At 41.7% G+C, this 14,406-nt stretch overlaps 1 protein-coding gene across 1 annotated transcript in view; it reads left to right on the top strand.

Moving 5' to 3' along the window:
• The window catches only part of LOC142391228 (uncharacterized), a 153,455-nt gene that overhangs the window by 56,990 nt on the left and 82,059 nt on the right, over positions 1–14,406 (top strand). The window lies entirely within an intron of this gene.

Genomic DNA, 14,406 nt, shown 5'->3' with positions numbered 1-14,406 from the left:
TTGTAATTGTAATAGTTTATTTTGGCAACATTTTAAACAAGCTGACATTATTCTGTCTTGGAAAACACTGCTGGTGGAAAACATGATACTGGCTGCTGAAAAACTGGCAGAAGTGGACCTTCCAACGTGACAGTGACAGGAAGTAATCAGCTGAAGTCGTCCAGAGATTAACAGAGAACACAAATCAACATTCTGGAATCCGGACTTCACTTCCATCCAGAATCTGTGGTTGGAACCACAGACCAGAAGAGACAGAACAGAAGCCTTCACAAAGCTGTGATGTCATCACTGTAGTGACATCACAAGCGATGTCATCTCTGATCTTGTATGACATCACAAAGTTTATACAGGCCAGACATTTTCACTGCTTTTTCACAGCTGGTCAGGAGTTTATCTGAAGAAACACGTCCAGTTTCTGAAGCAGATTTGAAAGTCACAGCAAACGGTTTTCACATCGCCTAAAAAACAATAATTTGTATCTAAAATAGTCATTTTAACAAGCACTTAGAAACAACGCTTACTGTTTCCCTTCCTTTAAAACGGCTTCTTGACAGCCACCCTTCCATGGAGCCCATCTCTGATGAGGCTCGGGCCAACAGCCGATGGATCAGCTGAAGGTCCAGATGCATCTCTCAGCTCCTGTGTCAGGTCTTTGCTGGATTTATTCCTCTTTCTTAAGGACATCACTTTCAGATACACTGCATGAAAAGTGGGATTTTCGTCCCAATAAACTCCCGAAAATCTCCCTAATTTTCGGCAGTTAACGACAATTTACAGGCTGCGAACGTGGCGTTTGTCGGTGCCACAAATTGTCGGGAACGAACCATGCTCACGGCTCTAATTAGCATATGGATGCAGAAACCGCGCGCCTGGCGCTGAATGTCCTTACTCAGGATTGGATGAAACCACTACTTTTCAAACAAGTAAAATCACTCGTGATTGGTTGGTAGAGCTACCAGTAGGCAGGCTCAAATGTAAACCCAAATAATAAATTATATTTATTATTATAATATATATATTTATTATATTATTATTATATATTTATTATTTAATTTATATGATATTATGCTGTATATCATTGTTCTCTTATGTAGGCTACTACACGACATGATTGAATTTATTGAGGCAAGGAACATTTACCAGAAACACGTTTATGCAAAGAAAGAGCTTTATTTAAAAACACACACACACGCACACACACACACACACACACACACACACACACACACACACACACACACACTCTGTACTTCGGAGTCCACTCCAATCGCGACTGCAATGTAGTACAGAGTTCGGAGAGGTCCTGGCTACGGAAGGAGGGAGAACAAACTATCCATCCAGACACCCCGCCAACAGTGCCGTCCAGGGCCGGGGTGGGCCATTTTCTCAGTCCGGGAATTTAATTCAAATTCAGGCCACTCTGATATGGAGTGCATTCTCCTTCAGACTGCACCTGATCCTCTGAGGCTACAGAAAATGTTCATTAAGAGTTGTCTATGTTGCTGGAAAACATGACACACTTTATTTATCCTTTCATTCACTGATTAATTCATTTATTTATTTAATTGTGGTTGTGTTAAATGATTTGTATGATTTAGTCTACCACCCTACCACCTTATGGTTTTCTTCTCTCTGCCAATATTTTACATCACAAATGTCTATCTTGACTAACTACAGTATCTTCCTCTACCTGGCCCTTCAGTAGTCGCGCCCTCCTTGGGATCATCAGTAGCACTGGAAGTGGTCTGCTGATCTGATGCTAGAAAACAATCGATAACAATAAAAAAATATATATTTAATAGTGAGTTAATAACCACAGCCTCTATGGAAATGCACGATATGACGGCGAGACGAAATAAGCGTGACAGCACATTTGAAACTGTTTGTCAAAAACTGGAAAACTGGAATGTAAAGCAAGTGTTCGGTTCGTTTACACACAGCAAGCACAGGACGTGAACGTGTCTGCATCTGCATTCGTGTTCAGTCCGAAATGGATAGAAATCAACAAGAAAACAGATTCTTCCTTTCACATCAAAGTGTCGTGCCCGCGCGGTGTCCGGATAAGTGCTCATTGCAACTTGAAAATAGAACAGTCTATTCCCTGCACGGGCGTGAGCAGGCTCAGCTCACATTATAATAAATGGGAGGGGAAGGCTTGAACATGGAACATGATGCTGATTCCCGCGGATAGAACGCGCGTGCAGACTCTCCAGTAATTAAAAAAGGCAACTAAACACCCCAACGTGCTCGCGCTTAGCCCTGCCCTGCCATACTGCCCCTGTCCCTGCGCAAGCGAACCATGTACAATATTTGCACAGCCCTTCTAAATAATTATATTTATTTTAATTGCATGTTTGAGATGCATTTAATAACAAATATCAAACAACAAATGTGATCGCCCCTATTTAATATTGCGTTAGTAACCACATGTGCGCGCCTGTGGGAATGCAGGCTACAGTTGATGAGGAGATAAAGCGTGATAAAGCGTTAATTGTTCATCAGAACTGGAATGTAAAGAAAGCGTTCGGTTCTTCTTTGAATATAGGAATACACTTCTAAATCATATAAATTGTGAGATTTTACATATTTAACAACAAAAGCTGTCAGATGACATGACAGTTGAGTTGGCATTGCAAACGTTCGCCACGTTATAGCCTATTTGATCAAATTCACAACCAGGCCTATTATCCATATCTCTCAGTAACCTACCAGCTTGTCTTGAGAAGATATCTGTCAATTTGGCACATTTGGCTTCCACCTCCTGTCTTTTTTTAGCTTAGCCCTCTCTGTTCCACCTGGCCTCTTTCTACCCTCCATCACTGACGCGCTCTGTTCCGCGCCATTGTTATTTAAAAGACGAGCCATGGGCCAAACCATCTGAAACATTTGGGAGGAGAGAATTCCCTACATGGTAGATTAGAACCTATTTAATCTGCTGTGATGCAGCAGGCGGCTGCGCTGCAATGGTGAATTTATGCAGACTACAGTTGAATTGATATTAATGCAAGAATAAGATAAGTGACAAAAATTAGTTACAGCTATTTTCCCCATGGGCCAAGCAGCCCAGGTCGATGGTTTGGGCCGGGATGGGTCCCGGATAATACCATTGCCAAACCGGCATTGGTGCCGTCTTCCTCGTCGGACATCAGGTCTACTGTAGCGGACTTCCAGAGTTCCTCCTCGGCCGCTTCTAGCACACTCTGTCTCGCGTCCAACAGCTGTAAAAAAAACAAATAAATAAAGGCAATCAGCACTGTGCTATGCACTGCGTATGGACACAACACATCTATCAATGCATCTGAAAAATAGTCAACAAAAAAGTCTTACCCTCTTTTTCTCGAGCTACTCCGAGCTGAAATCTTCGCAGCTTCCACCTGCTCTGAAAGTCCTGGCTGGTTATATCGGAAACTCAGGCGTATGCTTTCAAAGGACGTCTTACAGGCCGCTGGAAAAAAAATTAAATTAGGGTGGTATTAATGAAAATCAAACGTAAGTCACAGTAACATCAAGCAAGGAAGGAGAACCAGTAAAAAAAAAAAAAAAAAGAAGTTACTTACACACAATCGTGTAAATCTGGACAAAAAAGAAGTGACGGCCTCGTTGTGAGGAGAGTTTAGCCTGTGAAAACAAATTATACAGTTAAGATCGGTATCTATTAACGTGTCCATTTCCTTATACAGAAGAATGAAAGCATATTATTTCAATCTTACCCTTGCTCCGGATCGCAGCGCCTAGTATTAAGGCCCATTTATGCCCTACGGTAACTACGGAAACGGACGCTTTCACCCGGTTCCGGGGGTCGTTTCATCCGTCAGTTTGTCCGTAGGTCAAGAGCTTAGCAATCCGGTGAGCTCCGGGCGAAACGGAGCAATACCAGAGGAATTCGTGGGGGCAGTAGAGAGTCAGGAGCGTGTTGGCTCCGGAAGTTATGGAGGAAGAAGAAGAACGAAGAGTAGGAGATTAAAAAATTTTAAGATTTAAAAATGCCAGGTAATGGAGGAGAGGATTTGTGAGATGGTCAGGGGGTATATACATTTGTATGACTGCAACTTCCTCAATTGACGCCATGTTTCTCAAACCCGCGGCCGACAATGACTCAATATATAATACCGCCCTCTAGAGGATTTCTAAGGGACGTGCGCAATACGGACGGAGGCATAAACAGAAGCTCCGGGAGCAACGCATGGACCGGACAGACGAATTTCGTCCGGTTCCGTAGGGCATAAATCGGGCTTTAGTCTCCGAGTTGTGAAGTCGGCGTACGGCTTCCTGTAAATTACAAGACAAAAAATACACTTTAATAGAGAAACTTACACTGCTTCTGTTATTCTTTTGCAAGGCTACTAGGCTACTTTTAGCTTGGGCTACAAACAAAGGCGTGGTTTTATAGTACGTTTAGCTTAGCTAGCAGTCATCAAACATATTCTTACCGCAATCTTAGGATTGTGCACCCGTCTTCTTTTCTTGGAGTTAGCGTCTGGACAGCAACCTGGAGTTAACGGCACTGAACTGCTCGTTCATGCCAGTAGCAACCCGACTCTACTAACGAGACAGTCCGCTGATGGCAGCCAACAGTTTCTTGTGGTCGGTCTGCGGACTGGCTGGAAGTTGGTCGCGTTCAACCAGAGGAGTTGAGGCGGGGGAGCTAAATACGAGACGCCGTCCAGCCATTGTAGCAAAAATCCTTACTAGCGTGTAGACAAGGCAGCAAAACCACAGGAACTGGAGATGAAGGTCTGAGAGCTAGCTAGGTACGATAATGTTTGTGCAAGTAGCCGTGGCCATGACCTCTCACGTGATGAGGAGTAGAAGGCTCGTCGGGCTCCTCCAATCACATGCGAGGTTATTGTTATACGGAAGGACTCAAGAGACAAGCTCGCCCTGGCTCGCGTCTAAACGGCGTCCTTGTGAAACTCTTGTTTGTTGAAAGATGGAAGTCCCAAGACGGAAGGAAAGACCTCGGCGCTTCTGTGAACATTGCAACTATGAACTCTCTCATAGTATTATGACCACAGAAGGCGCTATTTCAAAAATGGAGTTTGGGAGAGAAAATCCAAAAGCATTCATTAATATTGTGGATGTTACTACATCCACTGTGCATTTAAGTAAGACCAAAGAAAAGGTCACTGTAGTCAACCACTATGCACAGTGGCTGAGCTCTAAGATGACAGGGACAACAAGTAAGCAGACATTCCCACCCATAGTGTCTTATTCGTATGTGTAGCCTTAATTCTATTCTTACTGTTCTGTATTTTTTATTCTTTTTTATGTTATTGTTGAGTGTTGTAATTTGAGAGCAAAGATTAACCAGAGTCAAATTACTTGTTTGTTTACGCCAACCTGGCCAAAAAAGCTAATTCTGATTCTGATTTTGTGTATCTTTTTTTACAACTTTTAACATTTGCCATTGCTAATGACATACACAGTAGTTAATCTAGCATACTTTCTTTAAATAAATCAATTCAAGCTAAAATGTAAGAGTCTATAATTAGGCTATACTTAGCCTAATCTATCTTTGTACCAGAGATTTTACCTTTTAGAAAAATCTCACCTGGGATATAACTCCCCCTGCAACCCTGATTTGCATTTGTACAGCCTCCCCTAGAATTAGGAGCAGGGGGGTCATAGGGGGATGACTGCCAAGCCAGGCCCACGTCAATTTCCGGCAAATTCACGGCAGTTTTCTGCATTGCCTGCAAATTGCCGTAAACAGCCGTAAACCTGAAATTTCACGACAATCTACAGTGCCGCATACTGACGAAAATCCCACTTTTCATGCAGTGATGTTCATCTTCTGTAGATAGTTTTTTAGGCCTGACACTTCTTCTTTTGTCCTCCACTTGTCCAGTTTCCTCAGATGTTTTAAGGACACACTGCAGAGCAAGAGGCTGGAGCAGATTCTGGCAGGCGCTGACGCTCAGAACTGTGACAGCGACACAAAGGAAGCTCATTTAGAAACACCTCCTGGGACGTCTGAGGAGAGCCCATCTGCACCTGTTCAAAACGAGGCAAAGAAAGCCCTCAAAGTGTGCCCCGTTTGCTCTAAAGCATTTGATTGTGTCAGAACACTGAACAGACACACACAGTGCCACACGGACGATCGGCCCTGTCACTGCATCCACTGCAACAAGCATTTTAAACACATGCACGGCTGAAAAGACACCAGATTTACGCCATTTCACTTAGTCCACCAAGAAACATTGACGGCATCACCTTACTTTCTCCTTTCCAGCCACTTCCTGTATCTCCATGTTTATTTGTAATTTCCTTTGCCGAGCTCGGTCAACATTCACAAAACAAAAAGAGTTAAATTCATCAGCCGCTTCAGTCAGATGGCCAAACACCTTATTGTCCTTTATGAAACACTTAGGTTGATCTGGTGATCAAGGCTTATTCACCATTACATTATTTAGGATGTTCCATGTGCGCTTCATATTATTTTGATTTATTCGTAACATTTTATCATAATGTTGCTTCTTTGCTTGCCTCAACATGTTGCTCAGCCTGTTTTTGTACATCTCAGCGTTTTTCAGCAACCTCTGTTCTAGTTTTGATGAAGTCTCCATAAAGTTTATTTTTCTTCTTACATGCATTTTTTAATGCCTTTGTTATCCCAGGTTTCTCAGCATAACTATGCTTATGTGAACATAAACCTGTTGGACAGTGTTTATCATAGAGAGATAAATAACAGTTGAAGAATGAATTGTCTGCAGTGTTTACTTCATCTGTATGAAACTCATTCCACTCTTGTTTTAAAGCTCATTTCTGAAGCATTAATTGCTTTAACAGTCCTTACCCTTTCATATCTACGCTTTTCTGTTTTCTTCCTCTGTAGCTGATCATTAAATGTTGCAAATACAGCTAAATGATCACTTACATCACTTATTACCAAACCACTATTTATACCAGTGTCCAAGGAATGTGTAAAAATGTTGTCAGTTAATGTTGCACTATCTGTGGCTCCTCTGCTCGGCTTTGTGATCAGTGGATACAACCCTCTACCGTATAACGCAGCCAAGAAATCACAAGTTTGTTTAGGAGTATGTACCTTTAAGAGATCCATGTTGAAATCACCACAGATCACAAGTGTTTTATTATCTGCTATAATTGTCTGTTCCAACGCTTCAGTCTTGTGCCTCTAGTTTAAAACTTAATAACAATTGCAGGCTTGGATTTGTTATCCTTTCATGCAAAAGTGCAGCGAGCTGATATCTGTTGATTTTCAAGATGAATGTTCTTACTTGCCTTGAAGTGAACCACTTGTTCATTTACATCCTCCACTCAACCTGATAGCCATTAAATACTGTGTCTTCTGAGCTGGTTTGGTGGTTCAACAACAAAACAAATGTAATGAAGTTTTAAAACTGCAGCGAAAGAGATGGAATAAATGGAGATCTGACACATTACGAACTACAGGACAGTTAGGATTATCTGTTGTTTGCATGGAGATAAAACAGGTTTTAAAGGTGTTGCAGCTAACATTCAGAAACACTTGGTGTAACTCCAGAGCACCAGAGCCTCTGACCAGAAGAGAAACTAATATAAACTTATTTACTTGAAGAACTTCAGCAGCTCATAAGGCACTTTATCTGGAGAGTGGGTGGCTCTGGTCTTATCTGGCTCTTTGCTAGAGGCCTTTTAGGCCAGAGGATGTGAGCTCTTAGGATTACCATGACCTGGATGAGTGAGAATCTTCATCAACATGCTGTGTGTGCTGATGCTAACTGTAAAGATGTGAAGCTCAGACAGGAGAGCTGGTTGTTGTATGAGGACACAGTGTGTGTCTTATATGGAGGTGGAAGCCTGGCTCAAATATAGAAATCATTTCTTTGTATGTTACTGATTTAAATGTGTCCTCTCAGTGGCTGTGAAGTACTGTCAGTAATACTGAGCGGGACTCTGCATTTATGGAGACGTGTCTCCCTCTGGTGGCGAATAGAGGAACTGCACGATGTCAGTTTGATGAACACAGAAGCGTTCAACTAAAGGAGGAAGTGAAAGTCTTCCAGTGGTTCCTGCAGAATCCTGACTCACTGGATGGTTTCCTGCCATGAAAAAGCTCCGTCTGCAGAAGACGAGCAGAACAGACCCAGCGGGGTGAAGCACAGAGATAAATCCAGAGAGGAGAGCAGCCTCGTTCCACTGAATCCAGTCTGAGGAGAACTCTGAAATGTTTCAGCTAACAGGAAAGTTGTCCACAAGAACAAACACAAGAGGCTTCATGCTTTTAAGTGTTAGCTACAGAAAGTTTTCAGCCGTTTGGAGGAGCAGACAGGAGTCCAGCAGCTGAGGAGTGAACCCCAAAAACTGATTCAACACGCCTAAAAAGACAACATATAGAAACTCAAGTGTCCGCTACATTTGGGATGTTTCCTCTGCTGTACTGACACCTTCGCTCTCAGAGAAAAGCCCACATTCCTCATTTAGGCTCCCTGGACACCGCAGCTGTTGGTCTGTTTTCTCTGTGTGACTCTGGTGTTTAACATGTTAGTTAAAACATCAAAGCCACACATTAAAGCAATACTATGTAACATTTCTACCTTAAAATAACAGCTTGAAAAAAATTGTGCGACTAGAATGAGTTTTAATATTACGATTGGTCTGTCTCCTATGCCCTTTGGGGGTCTGAATTGGAAAAACTGCACTATGTAACTTTGCTGGAGCGGCCCGGTAGCGGCCCGGGAGCTGAGCGGAAGTTCTTTGACTTGCTTTCTGGCACACCTACCGCAAAAACAAATAGACCCCTCTCACGCTCCCAGGTACATTTGATTACTCTTACCTTCTCGGTCGACATAGTCTGACTCCTCGCCGGTTCGTCAACAAACGTGAAACGTGAAAGCGAAAGGGTGTTGTATTTACGACAGTGTAACCGTACATTACCTCCAAGCCTGTAGGGGGAGCTCCATAATGGGCTTTTTGAGAAGTTACATCGTATTGCTTTAACGCGGACACTAAAAGATGGAGGCAGCGGTAGAACAACAGCAACAGGGTTCGGTAAAGTTTGACACATATTGACAGATTCGCACTTGCTGAATAAATACCTCCAAAATAAAGCGTCGTTCCAGATCAAACCACACCTATCTCCATCAGATAAACATTTGAATCCAAATAAGCTGTCCTTGGAGCAGGAAAATAACATTAGTCTCCATGTGCAGCCGGCTGCAACACCTGCTCCAGAAATATTCAATAACTCCGCTCTAATGAGTCTTAATGCCACTAAAATCACTGCAGACATCAACGGCCTCCTGTTGGTTCCACAAACACAGCTTGTGCTTCATTTGGTGCGCGTGTGTGTGTGAGTATGTTGTTCTGAACAATTGACCAACATCTGTATTACAGACTGTGGTGTCACCTCAGGAGACTCTGATACCCTGCTGCTTATACTACAACAGGTGTGTGCAGCAGGAACAGGGAAAGGATGGATGAGATCTTTATGATATGATGGAGGTTGGAGCTTCAACAAGAAGATGAGAAAAGTCTTTATATTTCCACATTTATTTTCTTCACGGAGTTTCTGCATCATGAAACTGACATCATGCAGTTTATCTTTACACCACAAGAGGGCAAAAAAGTCCCCTTCCTTCACAGTCCCAGCAGATATTAGTTACATTAGAGCTGAACTGAACATGGATCAGTAACATTTATTCAGTCCTGATCATCAGTGTTTGTCCAGTTATGGTAACAAAGACAAACTGAACACATGTGGCACCATTAAAGATGATTTACAGCCCTTAAATGAACTCTCCGTCTCCTCTGTAACTGATGAGTTCAACATGTTGAAGAGCTGTTTGAACCATCTCTGAACTCACTCATTCATTCATTCATATCGTCTCACACTTTGATGGAAACGTGTCCCACAAAGAAAAGTGATCATTCATTCCTTTAGATCTAAAATAATCAGTGTTGGTAATCTGAGGCTCTTTTGTACAAATCTAACATGTTTTTAATCCTGTAAATGATGTGATCATGTGACCGGCACTAAATCAGCTGTCTTCAGATCAGAGTTTATCGTTTTATTTGAATAAAATACTTTATAAAGAATAATTTCAGATGTAGAATATCTAAGTTACACAAAGAGCAGAGAGACCTCGATAAAATGACAAACTGACTTTTCAACAACATATCTTCTTCTTTTGTGGAGACTCAGAATGTGTCCAAAGTTTTGCTGGACTTTCTTTAAAGAGTGATACATCAGCTATATTCCATCAGCTATATTCCACATCTGCTGAATACAGAAAGTTTGGACGTGTTTGTGGCTGCTGCTGCTGTCCCAGCCATGATGTGTCCACTCTGTGTGTTGTGTTCAGAAAGAAGCATGCACATGCACATGCACATGCACATGCACATGCACATGCACATGCACATGCACATGCACATGCACATGCACATGCACATGCACATGCACATGCACATGCACATGCTAAAACAAGGGCACGGATAGAAATGACCTTTGGCCAAATTAAATACAGGTTCATTGCTTAAACTTCTCAGGCACCATGGCTGACTTCTGACTGAGCCATCTTAAATTAATAGTATACTTCATATTTTATACATTTTGTCTTGTGGACAACTTTTCAGGCTGAAGTCTTTTCTTCGTTGAGTCCCTGCAGGTTCTAGTGCCTGAAAGGACTCAGTTTCTCCTGACACAGTGAGGGACCTGTACAGGGACACATATTTCCTTTGATCCTTATTGTTGTGACCTTTGAGTTAGAACTTCTTTTCATAATTTAGCATTGACACAGTAGCAGTTTAAGTCAGAGCAAGTGTAAGAAGGCTAAATGGACAGAGATGATTTATAACTTTCCACACGTTTAGGTCATGGCACCCCACTGTGAATATAAATGTAAAAAACACATTTCTAACACGTTGCATGAACCGTACAATAATGACAAGTTTGAGTTCAAGTTGTGTTGAATTGTTTAATTATTATTACATGTTTCTTAAGCTGTGGAGAGAAACCAGAATTAAATACAGAATTAAATACAGCGCCAAACTAGATATTCCATATCTAGTTTGGCGCTCTCTTTATTGGACAAACACATTTCTTCAAAGGCTACTTACCACTCTGAAATATTTTCCTGTACTTTACCTTCACCTGCTGCCAGGTACGCTTTTGGCTGCTAAGATTGCTCCTGTTGAGATGTAACAGTGAAAAATTAATATCTGGGTCACACACACAGGATAATATGGTCACAAAGTATGATGATGCATGTCGATTTTTGGGTTATTAATAAAGTGAGCAGGGCCAGTATATTTGTGCTGTACATCTCATACAGAGACAATTCAGCATGCTTTATGTAAACACATTATAACACAAAGAGGAGAGCATAAATACATGAGGACAGTAAAATAAATGTCTAACAATTGACAATGGTATGAAACTTTCAGAACTTATTTAGTCTGTCTGCAGGTGTTAGCCATGCCGTTTTTTCGCTTTATTGATCACAGCTGTATTACCATTTCTGGTGATGAACTTTTAAAATCCTCATACAGCTCCATAAGCATTATTTGTTCAGCTGCCGAAAAAATAAAAGCTCTTGTCTCGCTCTCCTTTTCTACCATCTCTGTTTTTCCACCATCCACTCGTCAGGGCTTCTTACGTTCCTCGTACACTCGCACTTAGCCAGGCTATGTAAGCCTCGCTTGGATTAGCCTCACTGAGATGCAGCTGAGCTGGCTTCATGGAACGACTTGAGGCTTAATTGGGAGATGGTGTCAGTTCAAGCGACGCTTTCCGGCTACAGCCTGGCTTTCTTTAGCTACTTTCTAGGAATACCCCCCTTGAGTGCCTATGAAAGGTGCCTATAAATGAAATGTATTATTATTATTATTAATTCTGATGTGCGATGAGGCAGTTCTCCTGCAACATTAAGCTCTTTTCCACCAGTACTTACTCACAACCACCTCAATGTGGGTGGGGTCGTTATAGCAAGGAGGTCCAAAAGTCCTGTGATGTCAGTTTTATGTGACACAAACATGACACAACAATTTAGGACATCGAGGTGAAGGTTTACCTGCTGCTTGGTCTATGTCTTTGCGTCTAGCAATCCACCTCGTTGACGATCACAGAATACATAAAATCCAACTGTTGCTGTTGCCGGTTCTTGTTAAGGAGTGGCTTTCATGACTCATCCAGTGACATCACTCCCTGGCCAATCAGTGGCCTGCAGTCTGTAGATGTCACATTTTCGGCTCAACTCAACTCGACCCCGACCGAGTAGGTGCTAAAAATGTACCACCTGGTGCCAGGTGGTATTACCTCATGGAAAACCCTAACAGCTGAGTGGGATCCAGTCGAGTGGAGTAGGTAGAGGTTGAAAAGGAGGAATGTGTTCTGATGTAATTCTAAATCTCTGAAAGTTGACTTAGGCTTGTTTTATCTCGTCTTTTTTTTCGGAAGGCATATTTTATAACATGTGAATAGCCCGGCTAGCTCAGTCGGTAGAGCATGAGACTCTTAATCTTAATCTTAAAAGCCACAGGTTCCTCTCTCAGTGACAGTCAGCCAGACTCCACCTGATCTGTACAAAGAAGAGAAGCAAACAGTCGAAATGAGCTACTTTTTTTGTACTTTATGTTCAACAGACACTGAGGGTGGGGGTATTTCAACATGCATTCACTTCTTTTATATTACATTTAGCAGACGCATTTACAAATTAGGATAATTAGGATATGATGACAGACAGTCATCATTGAAAAAAATAAACGTGCACAACGGCCTCCTACAATGCAATCTATGCAATTTCCAAGTATAGAATCGAGTGTAGGAGCGAGTGAAATTAAAGAATTCCCGATTTCCATGTCTTTTTTTAAAATTTAAAGAAAAAAAAAAAAAATTTTAAAACATTTTTTTTATTTTTTTCATTTTCCCGGTTTGGAATGTCTCGCGGACCGGTACTGATTTAAGAGATCAGTATTTAACAACTTTGTTGCACAAGGCTGGGTGGCCTCTCGCGGCCCAGTTTCCCTTTTTAAATAAACATTCCAGTCATTCGTATTGAATGTTGACAACGTGGTTGAACATCAAACATTTATAGATAGATATAGAGGGGGATGGCCACTATATAACGCTGTTTTCACGTAGTTGTTAGCTGCTCACTGGTGTGAACTATGAACCCGAACGAGTGTGTACAAGTAAAGCAGATTTTCAGCTTCCTACATGAGAAGCCTGGACAGAAATGTTTGTTTTGATTTAAAAACCTCTTTACTCCATGACCCTTTCTCTTAGTGCAGAATTAGAACCCCAGAATGTTCTAATTTATTCGCTGAGCCCCCTGTGACATCACACAGAACCCCCCTTAATGTACAGAATACGGAACCCGTGGCAGTCGGATCCTTACCAGACCGGTGCAGAGTAACACCTGTTTCAGTAGTTTGTGAAAGCCTTTAACTAACTTCAACACTGTTGATATACAGCTTGCAGACAGCCATTGCATCTCTCAGTGTTGAATGAAGATGATGCCCTTCAGTGATGATGACATAACGTGAGTACAACCAACTGCTCGATGCTGTAAATTGTCTCTTTGGGTCTTAAAATTCTTTTGGGTCTATCATAAAGGAACATAAACTCGAGAGTGATATTACAGTTCTTAAATGGTGCGCCTATGACTCAGAGTTTACACCTAATAAGTTGGACTCTAGATTCAAAGATTGGATAGCTGAGGGTATAACAGCCTTATGCAGGGTAATGAAAGATGGAAAAATGCTCAGTTTTGAAACGCTTAAAAGGACACATTTATTAGAAAAACAAGACTTCTATGGATATCTGCAGCTGCGGCACTACGTTGATACGAAGATGAAAAATGTAACAAAGACTGGCACATGTTTGATTGATCTGTTTACAAAAGCCTATAATTCAGAAACTATTGATAGAACTGTTTCATGTTTATATAAGAGTCTGTCGAATTTGAAATCACATTCAACTTCATATATTAAAACAAAATGGGAGAAGGAAGGAGGAATAATTATATCTGAAGAAGAATGGACAACAATATGGAGGTATCAATGGATGTGTACCAGCTCACAGAAGTGGAGGGAGTTTGGCTGGAAAAGCCTGATTAGGTGCTTTATTACACCCTCCCAGAAATCTCACTATGAGAATAACTCCTCAGTCTGCTGGAGGAAGTGTGGAAATCAAAATGCAAACCATTATCACATTTTCTGGGACTGCCCGGTCATGAAGGACTATTGGAAAAAGATACACAACGCCCTACAGGACATCTTCAAATGTGAAATACCCCTCGACATTAAGACTATGTTTTTCGGACACATACCTGAGGGATGGCTGAAAAGAGATAAGCACCTCATAAATATCCTGCTAATGGCTTGCAAAAAGAATATCACCAGGAAATGGCTATCACAAGAGAGCCCAACTGTCAACATCTGGATGGACATCACAATGGACAG

The sequence above is a fragment of the Odontesthes bonariensis genome, chromosome 11 (assembly GCF_027942865.1).
Source record: "Odontesthes bonariensis isolate fOdoBon6 chromosome 11, fOdoBon6.hap1, whole genome shotgun sequence".
Lineage (NCBI taxonomy): Eukaryota > Metazoa > Chordata > Actinopteri > Atheriniformes > Atherinopsidae > Odontesthes > Odontesthes bonariensis.
Note: the sequence above shows the minus strand (reverse complement) of the source record. Positions and strands in the feature narration are given on the sequence as shown.